General features: G+C 37.1%; 1 pseudogene; it reads left to right on the top strand.

Annotated features, from left to right (window-relative positions):
* Positions 1–10,495: 10,495 nt before the first annotated feature.
* Positions 10,496–16,974, top strand: LOC120252605 (annotated as a pseudogene).
* The last annotated feature ends 3,890 nt before the right edge of the window (positions 16,975–20,864 follow it).

Consider the following 20,864-nt stretch of genomic DNA (forward strand, 5'->3'; position numbering starts at 1 on the left):
ACATTTGGAAATCATCCGGAGTACTCCTTTCGCATTGTTAATGGAAATTGAACCTATACTACAAGAGAGGGGATTGCTCGATGCCTCGCTGCAGAGATATGATGAGCGCCCCAAAAATTTAAAATTAGTGAGAGCTTGTTGACGCTTTAGGCCGTAAGATGTATCCATTATTCTTGGTCTCGAGATGCGATGGGGACGCAGTGGGTTTTTTCAAAAAAAGAGAAAGCCACATTCAGATTTTAAGAAAAAAATATTTCTCGAAAAAGCTATGAAAGACATAGGGAAGCTATAAAAAAACTCTTAGCACACTAGTCCGGAAGAGGGGAGAAGAAGAAAACTTTGTGAAGATATTGTTGGTATTCATCATGGGGACCATGCTGTTCCTGAACTCATCATGTTCTGTTCCCAATTGGCTTGTAGACTATGTAGACTATCTTCCCGCAATACGGCGCTATGCATGGGCCCAAGACACACATAAGTGGCTTATGGATGACGTCCCGCAAACGGCCGCCAGAGTTCAAGCAAGATGCTCCGGTGAGAAGACAAACATTGGCTACTTGCGAGGATGTGTTGTCGCTCTAAATATTTGGTTCTACGAAGTAACTGGCACCGGCAAGAAGATGCGATTTGGTAAGACTCCCCGAATCCTGTGTTACGGGGTGAACAGTTTCAAGAAGCAAGCATCCATCAGTTCATTGCTATCATCAGTCGAGGGGAAAGAGGTATTTAGTTTATAGTTAACTTATTTAGTGTCCGCTTAATAATATTCGTTTCTGGTTTAAATTTTTAGTTTACACTTAAAATATTTAGTTTTCGCTTAAGTTTCCTTTTTTTCACTTTCAAAATAATGTTTTCCGTTAACTTTTAGGTTTTACACTTAAAAATTATACTTTTTCGCTTAAATATTTAGTGTTTACGGTTAAAATATGAAGTTTAGACTTAATATTTTAAGGTTCCGCTTAAGATTTAATTTTTGATTGTTGTTTAAAGTTTTTCGTTTGAGTATCATTACGTACATTGACTGTATGTCATTTGCACATTACAGTTTTCCGCCCTCGCCCCGGCTAACGCCGAAGAAAAAGCTTTCGTTAGGACAAGCCACCATGGAGAACAAGTGGTTAGCACAATACGTCTTGGCGCAAAAATCATGGAGAAATCCACTGTGGAAACGTGGACGGTCTCCCTCACCACCAGGAGCCCACCACGCCGGGGTCGACGTGGTTCTGCTTCTCGCTAATCCACCGAGGGGGTAATTGATGAAGACATTGAGTTACGCTTTCATCGAAAGGTTTTGAGAAGTTGACCGAAATCATGGTGGACTTCAAACCGTAGTTGAAGTAATTGAGGGTCGTGGGCTCTTCCAATGTCGCACCGATAGTCGACGACACCAAGGATTTGCCGCCAAAAACAAGCGGCCAGCAAGGGAACTCGAGTGAAGAAGGTTGCCAATAGGCGAAGACAACCATTGCCTCATTCCGCATCTAACGATTCTGATGATGCTCCTCTCAAGCTGCCATAAGGCGATCTACAAGGTCCGCACTTTCGCAAGACGATTGCCGACTGTAAGAACGGCTCTCCAAAAATTGCCCCCAAAGGGCAAAGTCAAGACAAACTCAACTCCCTCTTCACCGACTTCGTCTGACGGACCCACAACACCATCCCCACGGCCTTCCCTCTCCGAACCAGCCAAGCAATCCCCACCCGCTTCCCCATCTGCACCTGCCGTGCCATCCCCACTGCTTCCGCCTCCGGACCTGCTCTCATCATCCCCACTCCCTCCCTCCTCCGCAACCAAGCCACTATCCCCACCCCCTTCCCCTCCGCACCCGATCTGTCATTCCAACTCCCTTCGCCCTCCGGAACCGCACCATCTTCCCCAATCTCCTCCCTCTCCGGACCCGTGCCACCATCCCCCGTCCCTTCCCAATACAGACCGGTGCCATCTTGTCCGTTTCCTTCATTCTCCGAACCGGCGAAGCTATCTTCACCCGCTATACCACCAGTCGATGTCGGCGAAAATGTCGACATGGTCTCTATAATTGAATCACTAACATCCTTGAGAAATGATCTGCCCTCTTCTTCAGATGAGAAGTTAGGAAACGTGGAGGACATACACACCCGACTCCACCAACTCATCATGAAGTACCCGAACGTGGAGGACATCCACACCGACTCTCGAATCCAAAAATCGTCTCGGTCGACAGTGGAAACCATCAACCGACACTCACCGATGAAGCGCCGCTTGTCATCCCAAAAACCAATAACGAAGACGGCATCAATTGATGAACAGGCAGTGGTACCGACCAAACAAGTTACTAAGACTTTTAGGGTACCACGGAACAAACATCCTGCCGGATTTATGAGATTAAATAAAGTCGAACAACTGACAATCAGCCACTTTCTAAACTGTCTGATGGACATGTAAGCATCTTGTTTTTTACTTTTACTGTCGTCACTTAAGTTTTAATGTTTACACTTAATTTTAATGCTTTACGCTTACGTTTTATTTATTCCAATTAAACTTACCTTGTTCCGCATAAGTTTTAATGTTTGCACTTAAGTTTCAATATTTTCCACTTAACTATAAATGTTTCCACTTAAGTTAAAACATTTCCGCTTAATTTACAATGTTACGCTCAATTTTGCGTGCTTTGATCCGGTAGGACTTATGTCTGGAAGAATGATGTGTCATACACCACTCGGGCGCGTGTCTACTCTCTATTGGAAGGGAAGGAAATGGTCGCTGATGATGTCATGGACGTATATGTATTGATAATCATGGAACAGATGAATAACGAACCGTACCCTTACAATGTACGCGCAACAATCACCTGACCACTTGCTCTTTTGATGTCCTCAACAGAGCACACAGGAGAAGAGTCATTGCTCATGATGGTGGATGCTGTACACCGGTTTGCAGATGTCGACGTCATCTTGATGCCTATTATACTTCATGGTCACTTCCATCTCCTCGTACTCGATAAAGTGAAGAAGGACTATATTCATTATTCCTCGTCTGTCAGTCTGGAATATGATCAAGATGCCATCCACATGGTAAACAATGTTTTCATTCGTTTAAAATGTTTCTATTTTCGTCACCGTTTGGCTTGACCGATGCATGTTTTGTTGACAGCGGGAACTATTCGATAGATGTTTAGCAATTGAATTTGGTGATAACATAGCCAAGCTTACCCTCTTAGACACTGAACGGAATTGCCCGCGGCAAAAGCCGGGTCATGATCGATTGTCCGATCTATGTCATGCGCTTCATAGAGCAAATACTACCTGGCGAAACTAAAACTTCCCCGCACGGACATTCCACACTTGCGTCTACGTTTTGCGGCACACATATTGATGGATGGCATTGCCCGTGGTCACCGAACTTCCGGATAATGAAAGAACTGTTAGGATATGTTTAACAATACATGCCTATTAACTTGACTTTTTTCCTATTTTGAGTTCTGGACATATACTTATTTGCATATCACTATTAATATGCTTGTTCGTCATGCTCGAATATGCTTGTCTACTTAAAAAGAATTGTTCTTAGTTAAAATTAGTTCATACTACTTAAACATAGCTAATACGGCTTAAATTTCATTCATGCAGCAATTAAATTTCGGTAATACTGCTTAAAATTGGTTCATACTAGTTAAACTTTGTTGTTTTCACTTAAAATTAAAACATACCGCTTTTGTTGTGGCAAGCTACATGTACATAACATCATGTAGTCAGTCAGCTATCGATACATTACAGGATCTACGGTTATGACCAGCATCATGGCAATGGCTGCATCGTAATTCGCGAACGCTTGATGGTTGTGACTCTAGACGCTTCCGTCTTGGCCGACCAACTGGCTTCTTGGTGATTGGAGGGCGCACAAGTAGTTCGCGGTTGATATCATCTAGTTTGTCGTTATCTGGTACTAGAAATATGGCTTCCGACATGCTTGCTCGGTGAAGAGTCCATCAGTGAAGTAGTCATCGATATATCGATGAATATTTGTGTCCGTCTGCAGATGATTGCCGCACATGCATGTTTGCATGGAATGCCATACACCGCCACTCTACGACATGAGCATGTCCGAGCGCTCAAACCCGATGCGATAGTTCTTTTTGGTCAACCACTTCAAAATGGTCACCGCTCGAACGACCGACCGCGATGGGTTGCGAGACTCTTCAACAAGTTTCTCAATCTTTCGATGAATGACAGGACATAAATGTCTCTCCCATCTTTGAGATTGTTCACGTCGATGACACAACATGCCCATCAGCTTAAACCTTCGTACGAAAGACAAGTCATGAAATAATAAGCGGAAATATTAAAACTTAATCGGAAACACTATAATTTAATTGTAAAAATTGTAACTTAAGCGGTAACAATTAAAATTAAGCGAAATATTTGAAACTTAAGCAGAAAAATTATAAATCAATCGTAAACGATGTAATTTAAGCGATAAATCCTAATATTAAGCGATAACAAGTAAACTTACACGAAACAATTTAAACGTAGCGTAAAAATATAATTTAATCGAAACGATTGATATTAAGCTGAAACAATTAATATTAAGCTGAAATAATTGGAACTCAATCGGTAACAAATAAATTTAAGCGGTAACAAATAAAGTTAGCTTTAAATGGTGTGTACCTTATTGAGTCTACCATGTTTGATGATGAGGGAGATGGCGTGCCTCTTTTATCCATGCATTAAACGACTCCGCCACGTTTGAGTATATCTCCCCCCATCTATCACCTTTGAACATGTAGTTCGCCCAGGTGCAGCGATCGGATTTCGCATCAACCATTGATGTGCATTCGCCGATGTGCTTAACAGATCGGCAGCAACGTCATCGAATTCTTTTTTTCAAAGACATGAAAACGCAATTCTCGATAATATAGACCAGAGACCGTTCTTTCAATGACTTGCCAAGTCTGACATTTGCTTTCATGAAGTTTGCTTCCAAGTGGCGCCAACAATATGCATGTGGTGAGGAAGGGAATACCTTCGCGACAGCATTGATAAGGCCCTTGAACCTATCAGATATAAATGTAATAATTTTCACATATTCGTCATCATCGTATATAGTATCTCCAAGCTTTGACAAGAACCACGTCCCGCTTCGCGATCCGTTTCATTATCTCACGATTGCAAATGCTACATGAAAGAAACCATCATTCCCATCTTTTTCCCATTGCACCCTAACAAAGTGCCCCCGTACTTACCGAGCAAGTGAGTTCCATCCAGGTACAGCAATGGCCTACATCCGGTCTTGAAACCAATGACACATGCTTTGAAGGCGAAAAATGCAAGTTTGAAACGGGAACGATCATTCTCTACTATAGCAACGCTACTAGGGTTTGTTATTAATACCTTCTTCGCGTACCACATCAATAAATCATAGCTCGCCACCTCACTCCCATGGAGAACATCCTTGGCGATCTCTTTCCCTAGACAAGCTTGTTTATAGGATAAATAGACACCGTGGTCTCACAACATATCACGCTGAATGTCAATAACCCTATATAGCGGACGATCCTTCAGCTTTTGTATGACACGTGCACTGACCCACTTTTTTGATGCCTTGGGATGTGAGGATATGCCAATACCGCCACCACATGTGTGTGTGGGATACATCGTCATGATCCTAAACGTCTCGTGGTTACCTTCCATGGACGCATGGACACGCCTATTCACAACCTTCGAAGCAACAGACTTGATCACTACTCGCTTGTCATTCTTGATGAATGTAAAGTTAAAATTAGCGTTTGATAGCAAAAATTTCTAAGTGCATCCTTAAAATGTTCACTGTCAGGAAACTGATCACCGACTTCCATTGAAACAATCTCATGATCTTCTGACGAAGGCCGGATGGCAAGAACCCTCAAGGTTGTTGATGGGGTGGAAATGTGCCCCTATTGAGTGACATACTCGCCGAAAATGATTCGCTATAGTGTACAAATCGGATAAGTCTAAGTGAAATCATGGCACTTTTATGCGCAATCAAACAACTTTAAACAAAAACTTTTACGCGAAATCAAAGAATTTTAAGTGAGATCGTAGAAGGTTTAAGCAAACTCGGATAAGTTTTAAGCGAAATAGTATAATCTTAAGCGGATGAAGAAAAATAGTTTAAGCGATATAGGATAATATTAAGCTAAAAACATAAATTATTAGCTTTAAAGCGAGGAAAGTAAGCTGAAATATATATATATATATATATATATATATATATATATATATATATATATATAATGTTCACAAAAAAGAATGGTTTTGTTGAATTAAAAATTAAAAACAATAATAAAAAAATTAAAATAATGGTTGGATATGAGGGGGACCAAACCCCCATGACTCTAGATGTAAAGCGCCTGCTCCATTTAAGCAACCTTTTAAGCTGATATCGGTTAATATTAGCTGAAAAACATAAAAGTTTTAAGTAGTAACGGACGAATATAAGTTGAAATGGATAATGGTAAATGATATCTCCGTAAATTAACCTGAAAGTGCATGCAATAAGTGATGACTCTATACACTATCACGAGAAATATTATTTATGAATGAGGACATAATGCAGAAGAATGAAATAAAATGAGTACACATCAAGAAAAGAAAGGATATTTACGACGGGAGTGAGGAACACGATGGCATGTCTCACAAAGATTTGCATCCGCATCAACAATAAGGTCAACAAAGTAGCTTATTTAGAATTTGATATATTTGGCACATACGCTTGAAGTCAATTTCGTAATCAATGGGACAAATAGTTCGGTTTGCATCCGGTGTGACAAACTTCACTTTCACAGTGCTAATGTCAAGCCCCCATCTTTGACATATCTCATCTAGAATTGACTCCCAAGGAGTCGACACTGTGAATTGGAGGACTCGACCCTCCCCCTATACCCTAGCAACTCGCGCAAAAAGGTATCTATTGGCTCGCCTGCATGAAGAAAGCATGGTCAACAATTGCATGACCACAAAAAATAAAACCAAAACAAGTGTGGAGAAGCTCACAAGAATTGTCTTCCTGGTGAAGAAATATTCAAAGTATAAGAGTGCAAAATAAAACCGTAACAACGGGAAGAGACAAATCTATCTATCCTGCAGTAGATGGAAACAAAAAAACCCAACAAAAAGGATGATGGAAGAAAAAGAAGGCAGCTTGGGTTAAAGAAGCATGTAAAGTTCAAACTTACAACCGTACTTTATTTTTCCAAAAAGTTGACAAGACCCGGGCCCGACTTTCCTCCAAATAGCAGTGGCAAAAATGGAATTTTTGGATGAAGTTCACTCGACGGAGTTGCTGCCCGTGGGACCAATCCGTCAAGAAAATAAAAAGGGACTGCTTTGTCAAATTCAAATGTCGAGGGACTTTTAGGGATGTTTGAAAACTTTCGTGGGACTAAAAAAATAATTTTTCCCTATATATAATTCCCTACGCTAGTTAGTGATAATCTCTATTTTTCTTATCATCTTTAAAATGAATTGACCATAGAATTGAATAAAAATGGTTTCATTTTAGATTGACTTAAGAATATCAGTTAGGAGTTTAATGAAGAGTTTGTGAAAATTAATTTAATTAAAGTGCGAAAGCAAGAGAAATGCGCCATTGCTTTTTTTTAATTGTCGTCCCCTCAATTATTGAGGGGGCGAGTGCTATATATATATATATTATTTTAATTCTATTTTATAAAATCTGCATATAAAAAGATTTTTTTTTAAAATATAGAAATAATAGAAGGTTATTTTCAGGCAAAATATTTTTTTGCCCATGCCCCTTATGCCAATTATAACAACTGTTTCATCTGCCAGGTAACTACAAGTGATTATTTTTTTCCCCATTATTTTAGATGCTTCAGGGACTGGTTTAGGCAGTGGTATACTGGTATGTCGGTAAATTTTATTTCTGGGTGTTTTGCTGTCAACTGAGTTATCTCATCTTTCAATTTGAAAGCTTCACTGCCAATCTTATACCTTGAATAACAATTTTGAAACCAAGAGCCTGCATCACAATTACCTTAACTTGCTATATTCATCCAATAATTGATTTACCTTATCTTCCATTTCTTTAGCCTGTTCGAAACCGATTCAAATCATGTTCAAAAATCTTTGTGAGAAGTGAGAACACAACTTACTTTTCTTGTTTTAGTATCTGAGATAGGTTTGATTATGCTTAAGAACTTGCAACTTTTTCTCAGAATTTAGGGTTGGCTCTGGACATTGGTAGAGTGATGTAAAAAATTAAGCCAACTTTGCTTTTTATTGTGATTGATCTTTGTTGGGTCTGTTTACTTCCTTGTTTCTCAAATCTTTTTCTCATTTATGGTTGTCAATAACCTTACACAATCTAGAATGTGAAGAAGATGGTGAGACCAAAGACAATGATCTGAAGTTCATTAACTTTCCAGTTGTAGAGTGGCAGATGTAACTCTGGACTGTCAGCATTTTTTTCCCCTGAATTTTCTATGAAGATAAGGCTCTATTTTTTTCCCAGAATTTTCTATTATCCATGTTCTTCCTTGATGACCTGGGCCTTAGAAATTAGGATCATCCAATTTGTTTAAATGTGGATGCTTGACTAGTGACTGCTTTTAACCCCCACTCTGTTTCCACTATGATTAATAAAAGACCGAGCAAGTAACACGTTGTATATAGCTTGGTCGCCTCAGCTGAGGTAGGAATTTTAGTTCAAAGAATATCTGAACTTGTAGCCAGGCATATGGGTGGCCCTATAAAGGATGCTAGTATCATGTTAGCAAGATGGTTGGAGAATAGTATGTGAGTTGCGAACGTCACTACAAACAAGTGTATTACCTATTGGTTGCATAAAATTAGGTCTATCTCGCCATCGCGCTTTGCTCTTCAAGGTCAGGCATCTTACTATTTTAAAATGAGGTTTCTTTCATTATTATCACCATATTTTGGCACACCATCCATGCAATAAACACCATGTTACTTGATCCTTTTTTCTTTATTACCTTGTTATGAAACCATACCTATGCAGGTCCTTGTAGACAAAGTTGGTGTTTCTTGCAAGCTAGTCAAAGGAAGCCGGTACGCTGGGGGTTGACGATGACGCTGTTAACATAATAAATTAGATATCGGAAGGTATGTGTTTATGTTTTTGAAGTAGTGTCACTCTTAGAGGATCAGTACCTGCTAAAAATAGTGAGTTCTTGTATAATAACATTTGGGGTTAACTAAGTTATTCTTGAAAGTTCATTTTTTTTTAAAAAAAAAGTTATTGAGCTGTTGGTATTTTTTCATTTACCTATTAATGTTTTATGATTTCACAAATAATTTCATTTTTTTTGTTTTTTGAATTTGACAGCTTTTACCACTTTCTATAAGTATCTTTTAAATGCTGCTTATTTTGTGTATGCAGTTTCATAACATGGAATTGTGAATTGTGCATAAGTATAACTATATATTTCCCCTTCATTTTTTTTACCTCCTATCTCTGAAGGGTTGATTTAATACTATTGCCTCTGCAAATGTTTATTTGACTGAAACAATTGTAATGTGTTGAAATGATTTGGCTTTTTCTTTTTCCTTTTTTTTTTGGGTATGATTACATTGTTCCTTCAATGTGAAAAAAATCGGATTATGTTAGTAATAAAGGAATTGTTGTTGAAATCAGTGAGCTCTGGTTGTATTCATATGGGTCATGCTTCTTGTCATTGTTAATGAAGACTACTGATACTTTTCACAACAAAAATGTGGTGTTTTCTAATTCTCAATGCCTAATATCTTCTTTAACTCCTCACTTCTTCATTTGTTCTTTTTTTTAGGGAATTCTTGGTTGATCTCATGGCGACCCCTCGCACACTTATTCCAAAGCAGATGTATCGAGCGCCAAAAAGATGCGCCCTTAAGTTTAAGTAATTTAAGACTACGAAAAACTTCAATTCTCGGACCGCAAATAAAACCGAGGGTGAGTCGGGTGACTTATTGGGATCCAACATGAAATTGATAATGAACTGAGCTTCATCATTAGATAATAATATGTCAGATAAAAGGTCAAGGCATGAGAAGACAATACTAGTACCTTTCGTTGCAAATAGTGGAACATCATCCACTACAGCTTGGTAGTAGTTCAAGTACAAATACAAAGGGTTTGTGTTTTGATCTACCAAATCAAATCCCTTCAAAGCGAAAGGCATTCATCGTAGCACCTTTGGATGTTAATAATTCGGTTAGTTAGAAACTCGAAAGATAGTACCAAGTTTGCAGATCGTGAAGATTCTAGAAACCTTTTGGTCGAAATGAACCTTTCCAAGAAATTGGAGTCGAAAAACTTCGGACCACCCAAAAGTTACTCGATAATAAAAAATATGAGTATCGAGGCGCGAGAAAGCATTGCCCCATTACCTGCAAGGCCTCAACAATCATTGATTTGGAAAAATCGCCCTGCTTGCAATGAGGTTCCAAACACGAAGCAATATAAATTTGTGGAAGGAATTTTACCGAGAAAAGAGATATGAATGAATGATTTTTAATGTCTTCCTCTTCTCATCAATCAACTGCAGATGGGAAGGCATTGCTTGATGGTTCTAGTGGAACGGTAGCTCATTTGTCAACTGGCGGAGATACTTTCGATAGTAAGAGGAATGGTGCCTTTCGGGTCTTTGGTCGTCCCTACGAGTTCAACAAATCGAACATTTCCTCCGGATTACATCAAGATGGTAGGATGTATATTGGCCAAACTACTCCACAAGCTAATAAACAACTGAATCAACCATCGAAAGAAAAGCGAAAATGAAGACCGGATGGCTTTTGCAAAGCTCTCTATCGAAAATGAATGAACCAATAAAATGATATTGAAAAAAACATGATCGGAAGAAGCACTTGAGTGATAGTTTTATGGGGAGATGGACATGTCATTGAAGAACCTAGAATCCTCTTCCTTTCCTTTGGAAGTGAGGTCAAGCGTGCTTGATTCAATGCTTGATGATGTGGCGAACCAGGATATCACTGTGAGGAACACCTTGTCATTGGGGAAATGATTGGATTAGGTACCATTTTGTTATTGATAATAAATGATTTCTTGGAGTTCTCTCTAAATTGATGGGCAGATGCTCATATTTAGCAATTTAAAACACCATCAAATTATATTTGATATATAATTTCATTTATATATATCATTTTACTATCAGGATTTAATAAAATCGTGAAGCCTTTATGTTTACAATTGTTAATTTTCCATTATCAGTGATTGGTTGTTTCACATTGTTTACTGAAAAGGAGCATATGACACCATTTTTCTAGCAATATTTGCCTTTTAATGTGCATCTTATTTTGCTTGAGAATTAATCATGTGGTTGTTTTGTTTCACTGAACAGGTTCTTATGGGCAAGTGTACCGTGCAGACTGGAATGGCACGGTGAGTTGTTAATTGCGATATCACTTGCACTCTTTATTATTAGAAACCTTCTGAGTTAAATAAAAACTATTTGACTTTTTCCAGTTCTATTTTTAGAGTTCTCTTCTGCCTTTTTTCCCCCAATAGTTAATCGGTTTTGTCTTATGGTTGACTATCCTCTAACTTTAATATATAATAGATTTCTGAAATTTTGGGTCTAATATGTAAACATTCTTATCTTTGATGCTTTGAGTGCCTATTATTATGAGATATTTTGGTAATATTTAAGGATGAGAAGTGTTTTTGACGCGTGAGGCCTTTTTCTTATAGTTTGACTTTCTTTTAAGTAGGATATTGAGGTTTACCTTATGGGTTTTTATGAGCTACTTCGGTAAAATGCTCAATGGTTGCAATTGAACATGTAGAGATGTGCAATGTGAGGAATTTCATAATAGGGCTTGATGGTTTGAGTTGAGGATATTGATCACCAAACTGTTTGACAAGACTTATAATAATTTTTCTGTTAAATATATATGTTGATTGATTTTTGTTATGTTCCTATTTTCCATGTAGACAATGGGGTAGGTCCTATTGTTGAGAGTATCATCATGAAGTTGTTTGATTATAGTTTGTATAAGGAAGTAGTTAATTGAGTTATTCAGAGATGAGAAAGAGAGAATTTTTGTTTTTTATAGGTTTTAAATCTTGTGTAGTGCATCTATCTAAAAGGAATATTTTGTTTTACTATAAAAATTGCTAGAGATTGATAGTAGTGATGATATGGGATGTGGGCAAATGTTCATTGGAGTTTGGCATATGTTGGTTTCTGACTGGTAATAGAGTACACTTGATGTAATCATTGCAAGAGGATGGAGGCTTCTTGATTATGATTATTTTAATAGTTCAAGTCTTGCTTAGTCCTATATATATGTTGTTCTCTGTCTGTATCCTTCATAGCATATGTCCTTCGGCGGTGATCACCAGTGAAGCCATTAAACAAGTGAGAAGAGGTCTCCTTAATAGGTCATAAAAACAACTAGCTACAGAATACTTTAGTGTCATTCATTTTATTCACTACATAGCTGCTTTATGAAATGTTTGGGCTATTTTTGCATTTAAAATATGTTCCAGGTGATCATACTAAATTTTTTTGTGAAGGATCTTTGCTTAATTATGCTATTTATTATATCTGTACTGTTCTTATCTTGTTTGATTTTAAATCTGGACATCTTTTTGGTAAAAAGGATGTCATAATTTATCTGTACTGTCTATGAATAATAGGAAGTGGCTGTGAAGAAATTCTTGGACCAGGATTTTGATGGAGATGCTTTGGATGAATTTCGGAGAGAAGTAGGTTACTCTAGAGTAATCATTACATGATTTTATATTGCCACTTTATCTTTTGACGAGGTTTTACTTTTATGTGCCATTAGGGTGAAAATTAATGCGTAGGGTTATGCAGTCATCAAAATGTTCTTTTTATGGGTGTTGTGACTCGCCTCCCAACTTATCAATTGTTTCGTAGTTTCTTCCTGTGAAAAGAGAACTCTTTTCCTTTAAATTGAACCAGTGAGTAATGTGAAGGAAATCATTTGCATATTCTTACTTTTTAAAAATTAGCAATTTCAAATTTAATATGTTCCAACATTGTTTGTGAGCCTAATAAATTGATTGCAAAAGCATTTGTTGGACCTGCCTTTTGGTTTTTATATAAACTTTTGTCCAAAATTGTCCTTATCTCACACGCAACGATAATTTGAAAAGAAAGGGTTGTACTTTATTGTTGAAAAGCTCTAGCAGAAAGCACTCCCACCTCCACATTTTTAGATTTCATGGCGGAATCTAGCAATGAACTTGAAGCTAGTAGCTGTATTCAAAAATCTATTGTTTTGAAGGCAATTGAGCTTCATCCCTGTCATTGGTTTTTGTGCCCAATGGACTAAGCCCATCCTTTTTCTCATGTTTATCCATAAATTCTTGCACTTTGGGGTTTTTAGAGGAACCGTATTGCTTTTGCATCCTGATTTGGTTAAGTTACCAGTGTATAACCTTTCACCTTTTTCTCACATGAACAGTGAGCTTGAGCTGTTTTACATATGTAATTCTCCTAACCTATCAATATAATCAGCCATATCTTATTAGGTTTCATGCTATTCGGAATAGATACTAGGGTGGGCTTTTGTTATTTTGTGTTATATAACAAGAATTGAACATCGAGAAGCCATCCCGATGTGCATAGGGCTTGTCGACTTTAAAATTGGGGTAGCAAATAATGAAGGATCCGATGTATAAAGTTTAATGCAATGCTTTAAAAGGATACATAGGTATGTGGTGTTTTGAGATGTATTAGCTAAAACAAAATAAAAAGAAAACTATTTGTTAATTTTACTTTTTAGAATTTCAAATTGTGCTAGCACAATATTTTTTGATGTTGGAAAAGTCTGTTATGTTCCTTTTCATCACTTGACTCAAATGCAAACTTGATCTATTCTGAGGAAGTTCTGTAGCGATAATTCTTTCACCGTCCAAATAGTCAAATTGAGGAGAAGCGAAGGAATTAAAATATGGCCCTTGAAATGTGGTATGTTTAAAACTCATAATTTCTTGATTGGAAGTCTTGTGTGAATCGATCTCTCTTGCTTGTCCCATGGGCCAAAGGCTATGAACTGTTTGCACCAGCATACCAACAATTGTCCATCGTGATCTGAAATCTCCAAATCTGTTGGTTAACAAGAACTGGACTGTGAAGGTATTTTATTTTTGCTAACCTCGAATACATGGAAAGGTTTTAAAACTTGTTCTGCTTTTTATATGTGAATGAAAGCTACTAAGGTAATTCAGAAAGTACTGCTAATATCTTTGTCCAAAATTTAAAACCTGTCTCAAATTGATTGAGTTGTGAGCTTTCACCATAGTTGGTAGAATAATAGAAAAAAGAGAAAAACAAGATTATAATTTCCATCACTTGGGTTCCTACTACTGTTTTGGAAGCAATTCTCTTTGGATTTTTATAGGATGTTTGTTTATTAGTGTCATCTTAGATTGATTGCTCGGTAACATTTCTCAGCCTACAGAAAAGTGGACTTTGGTGGCTTTTGGTGAGGCTATAGTATGGAAACTAGTGTATATGGAAAATTTGGAAGGATTCAAGCTTACTATTATAGTGGCAGTACTGAGAGGTGGAGTTTGACTGCTTTGGCATCCCAATGTCTGGGATGTATTGAAGTCTTTGAATTTGAACAAATATTAACTTGTTTTGGAAGACATTATTTGTAAGTTTCCTACTAAGGTATCTGAACCTCTGTATGGATCTTGCAGTAGGTAAGTTTTATATATACCATATTTGAACAAGCATATATATATAACACATTCAAATGCAGTACTAAGAAACATAAAATCAATTAAAGTATAGCAATTTGACAATGTAGAATATAGTGTGAGAAATAGAAATGTTAACTATTAATTATATACACACTATTGGATCCACTTAGAACAAGTTTAAAATATTAGATGTAAGTTTACCTGAACTTTTTGGATCATTGTCATGCCTCTTGGGCCCAATCAAAACGAGTATTGCTTTGTTTCAAAAATGTATTTGAATGTGTTGCTATCTGAATAAGCTTGAATAACTACACTGTAGGATATCCACATCCTTCTTCTCATTCTAAAACTTGTTTGCCTAATGTGTGTGTGTATATGCATGTTTTTCTTTGTGGTTTTTTGTTAGTGTTGTCACTATGTTGCCTTCTTGATTGGGATTGGTTACTTGTGTTGATTTGTTGGATATGCTCCTTGTTAGAGCTAAGACGCCCTTCTAAATTATTAGTATAGCCCTTTCTTGTGAATACTGGTCAAAATATTGGGCAAGTTCAAGTTGTACCTTTTGGCCATAGCATCATCCTTAGTTTTCCTTTATGCAATGTGATCTATTTAGGAAGCCAATAGATATAATCTAATGTCATATACAGACATCCATTCCAAACAAATTTATTTATGTATGTTTGGGAAATGTGACATCTTTAAATGCTGGAATATAATAATAAATGGATATAATCCTTAATTTTCTTGATCAACTGTTACTTTATTAGTTCACATTGATAGTATTCTGATATCAATGTAATGCAGGTCTGTGATTTTGGTCTCTCAAGGTTAAAGCACAGCTCATTTTTTATCAACAAAGTCAACCGCCGGAATGGTGAGATCTAGTCTTTGCTCTAATACATTTAGGAAATTATTATTTCTAGTTTGTCAAACTTCTCACATTCAACTCTCTAAATCTCTGCCCTTATTCTGTTTTAGCCTAAATAGATGGCACCAGACTTGTTGCACAGTGAACCATCAAAAGAGAAGTGAGTTTCCTATACTAAAACCTGTTTTGGTGACGAGAGCTGTAACAATGGCTAATAAGACGGAAACATAAGTAAACTAACGAAAAATGAACTAGTTAAACACAACATATGATAAATTAAAAATGAATTATCTATAGTTTACTTCTGTTATAGAATTTTTTATGATATATCTATAGACAATGTAGATATGCTTATTTATAGTTACACATAAGCACCTTATTATTTCCTAGACATTTGGCATTCATGGATGTGTTTGTTAACTTGAGTTGTTCTCTTGTGATGCGTAGCACCTTCAATTTTCTTTCTGTGTTCATCATCTCATATATATATGCATGGCCTCCCATCCCAGGTGTAATGTGTACATCTTTGGATTGATATTATGGGAACTGGTAACTCTGAGGATGCCTTGGTCTGGTTTGAACTCAATGCAGGTGGTGGGTTTTGTTGGCTTCCAGTATCTCCGTCTAGAGATTCCAAAAGTGGTTGATCCTCTTGTGGCCAAAATAATTTGGCATTGCTTGCAAAAGTAAGCACAGTATATATTAATAATGATATGAACTGTTCATAGATAACTAGCTCTGTTTTGATATATTTATATATAGATAGGTATTGTAGAATTGTGCTAACTCTGTTTTGTTCTCAACCTTTGCTTTTTGTGAAATGAACATGCAGAGATCCAAATTTGCGTCCTTCCTTCGCGGATCTCACAACAGCTCTCAAGTCTTTACAATGGCTTGTTGTCCCTGCTTATCAGGATGCGCAAAACCCACCTTTGGCACAAGAAAAACCAGCAAACACAACTCCTTGAACATACCAAATGGTAAATAAACTAAGAGTATCCATCCATTTATTACTTTTTGTAGTGCTTAGTTGTGCCCTAAAATCAGGAGATGTGAAGTGAAATGCTTGTTTAGTTTGGCTTTTGGGCAAGGGCAAAAAGTAATGCCCACTTGGCCTGTGTTTATGTTTTCCTTGTGGAGACTGTACAGGAATGTTGTTTATGTCTATACAGTATATACTAGTACTCACAAGTTCGAAGAACTTGCTGTACATGGACTTTATTAGAGTGTTTTCTTTGCTATGTGCCCAATTGAAATGGGAAGACTGATTGTGAGGAAAAGGACTGGCGTTGGGTTGATTGTAAATAAGTTGTGGAAATAATAGTGATGGTACTGAGTTATTGAAGAATGTGGTCTAAGGAATCATTAAGAACTAAACCCCATTTCCTGATTGAATGAATGAATGAATGGAGGAAATGAAAGAGTATATGACATTGTTATTGGTGCTTGCAGTATTGTTGCTGGAATTAAATTTATATATAAAACAGTGAATCTTCGTGCTATGCCATTTGATTTGTGAATATTTTCGTCTGACAATGATTTCTATTAAGCTCCGTGTAAACTTATGTATTGCATACTCTGTTTTCATCATTGTGTTTTGTTAAAATGAAAAACACCAAGCAAATGGTTAAATAAAGATTTGGAGAATAGGGGTGACATTCAACCGCAGGGAGCTGTTTGGTTATGTAACTAAATAAATCATTCTTTAATGATTGGACAACAAGTGATGAACTGTTTGAAGAAAACTACTCAATGTATACAATCATTATATATATAATAAATATTGATGATTCTGACATAATCTTTTAGTTGTCCAAATTTCACCTTCTCTACAGATGATCTTCTGATTGTTCACTCAGATCAAAGTTTTGCCTTGCCAAACTTCTCCCATCTTGTTCTCTAATTTGAATACAATTTGAGAAATTGTTAAAGCTCTTAAATTAGCAGCATTGAGAAATTGAAGCTTTGATTGATCATCAGGTTGTTGGATCATCTAAGAGGTCGATGAACCGAATCTTTTTATCCTCTGGTTGTTGAATACTTGCTATCGCTCCATGCACTTCATTTGCATTGCTGAGCCAGCAACACATTTACTAACACCTGCAAAAACATAGGAAAAATAAAATAAAATAAATAACATAGGAAAAATAATATATCATAACACCCTTGTTAGACAAAATAATTCAACCCTGAATAGATAAAGCAACGCAAAATTGTGACAGATGCATTACCTTATTATCAATAATTGTTGTAACAAAAGACCAATGGTTTTTGAGTGTTGCGATGTTAAACTTTTGATCCTCCAACAAGTAGTTTGCCTTGACTTTATGAGTAGGTTCTTACTATCACATTGAATACCCAATGTTTCTTCAATGTTGCGATGTTAAACTTTTTATCCTCCAATAAGTTTGCCTTGGCTTGATGAGTAGGTTCTTACTATTACGCTGATTATATTAGGAAACTCCACGCATCTCGATTGCAATGAAAACTCTTTTTTGTAGTGCCAAAGCCTCACTTTCCATATATAGCTTCATCAGCAGTAACAAGCACATCTACCAACATATGCTTTTGGCTTTGTTTTCCTCTTTAACCTGCCAAAATAAGAAGAGAGAGAGAATCACAACATCAGCATCAAATACAAAGTCATGTTTGAAAGCCACTCATTTTAGACCATTCTGCACATTAACAAAACTAAGGCTTTCAAAGTTAGACAAAGTTCACAAGTAATTCTTAGCAATACGAAAGTGAAAATAACAAATAGACAACATTTTGCATATATATAAGATGCAACCCAACTATTAATGTCTTCAATTGATCAACTTTCAAGCAGACTTAGAAAATATATAAGATAATGATAATATACATACCTCAAACTTGGAAACCAAATAATAATGTCTTCACATTGGAATAAATAAGAAACCAATCAAAACGTTTAGATTTGAGAAGAAAACCCAAAAACAATACAAGCAATCCAGAGCATAATTGCCCAGTAAATTTGGTAGATTACTGATTAACTGCAAAGAGAATTTGTAGTTCTGAGAGGCTTTTGGAGATGCAAAACCCAGGAAATTAAAGATATATCAAAAAGATGGCATGATTTCTCAATGTTATAAGTTGCACATTGAATTTAAAAAGAAAAAAAAAAAAGGACATTTTCTCCAAATTAATCTTGATCTTACTTGGTTTGAGCATAACATGATCTCTAACCTGTGCAAACAAAAATAGAGAAAACTCGAAGGCCTTTCTTTCACTTCAACTAATTGTTCATGCATTGTGTCCGCTCTCCTGCAAAGACAAGAATATTCAGCAAATTAATCATTCTTAATAAGTTAATGTTCCTAGTTTTAATTACATACTTGTACATATACTTCCATGCTTCCAACATTGTTCATATGTTTAATAATAATAATCCAATTATTATTGGTGTTATAATGAGTGCATATTGATAAACTATATATAAACTAACATTCAAACATGATAATAATGTGGTGAAAGAGGCATACATATGCCCGATTAATAAATGCCCCTTCCAAAGTGGGATCTTATAGAGTTAATTATGCAGATTTAATGAATTTTAAAGCTCCTTATATATATATATATATATATATATATATATATATATATATATATATATATATATATATATATATATATAAAGAACTCTGCATGAAAAGTAAAAAAAAAATTCTATAAATTAAAAAGAAATCCTTAAGTTATAGCGATTGATTAATGAATAGAAAATTATATTAATAACTTGTTTTAACATTCGTGAATCCACAGTACATGTGAAGAAGTAGGAAATAATAAAAGAAAAATATGAAACTTACCTGGTGGAAATATGTCTGAAAGTGAGATGGGATGGCGGCATCATCCCACTCTAAGCTTTCCCACCATTCTCTCTCACATTCAATTCCTATCTTTCTTTGATTGTTGTTAATGCCACGCTTGAATGGAAGCTTCTTCAGATTATGACATTGACGCACTGTCAGAAATTTAAGTCGGGGGAAATCCAATTCAAAATTGCTTATGCTTGTTAGAGAGTGAGAGGAAGAGAGAAATGCTTGAACCATTGATCTCAATGGGCAAGCTCATGTATAAATAGATGATGAAGTGTACAGGTACGTATAGTGTACATGGTCTATACTCGTGGATATACATACACATATATACATGTATCTAACACTCTCCTCAAACTCAAGACGGATCATACGTCCGGAGTTTGATAACATGAAAAGATGCTCGATCGCGTAGTCCGTGCTTTGGTGAAGAAGTCGCCTACCCGAACCTCCGTGGGAAGGTAATGAAGAGACACCGTCTCGAGAACGAACATGACATCGAGTGAAATGGGCATCCACTCCAATGTGTTTGGTCACTCATGCTTGACCGGGTCGCAAGCAGAATCAAGGGCCCCAGTGCTATCACAGTGAAGGGGAATAGGGGAGGTCTGCAGTATCCCAAAGTCCTATAGGATCGAGCGAAGCCAAAGCACCTCCTGAACAGAGAGAAGCTAAAAGCACGAACCTCGACCCTCAAGACTTTCGACTTGGCTCATCAGATGTCGTTTCTTAGTCTTCCAAACAATGAGAGAAGATCCAAGAAAAGATACAAGAATCAAAGAATGTAGAAACGATCATCGGGAGAACTAGCCTAAGTAGCATCGAGTAGGGCCTCAGAAGTGAAGAGTGGAATGACGTGAATAGAATGCGGACTCACGTAGGATGCGCATTACACTAAGATAGCGCAAGATTTCGGGAGAAGATGTGCATAATGAATGTAAGTAGGAGTCGCAACAAACCCGACTCGTAATATGGACTCGCATGAGAAATGTCAGGGATCGGGTGATGCCTGGCAAACCAAGCCGCCAACAAGATGTCGATATCGAGAGGGATCGTGTAAAGGAGTCCCATCGGCTAGGAGTCGCAAGTGAAGCTCCATGGGTGTAGCAAAGACGGCGAGTATCGCCAAGCCGGAGCGAGCAAGAAGGTCAAGAGTATATCACCGCTGAGTAAGACTGGTAGCCATCATACTCGAGAAGTGATCTCAATACCCAAGAAGTAACGAGCTGGACCCAAATCGGTCATCAAGAATGTCTCACGTAGTTTCGCTTCACAAAGGCAATGTGAGCGGGATCATCTCCAAGAAGAATCATGTCATCCACATAGAGGAGAAGAATAGTGCGGCCGCTGATGTGAGGAATGAACAAAGACCCGCCGAATCATGGATGCTCGAGTGAAACCAAATACCAATATACAAGATCTGAATCGCTCAAACCAGTGCCCGTGGAGCCCTGCTTTAAGACCATAAAGAGCACGGCAG

Source organism: Dioscorea cayenensis, chromosome 21 (assembly GCF_009730915.1).
Source record: "Dioscorea cayenensis subsp. rotundata cultivar TDr96_F1 chromosome 21, TDr96_F1_v2_PseudoChromosome.rev07_lg8_w22 25.fasta, whole genome shotgun sequence".
NCBI classification, from domain to species: domain Eukaryota; kingdom Viridiplantae; phylum Streptophyta; class Magnoliopsida; order Dioscoreales; family Dioscoreaceae; genus Dioscorea; species Dioscorea cayenensis.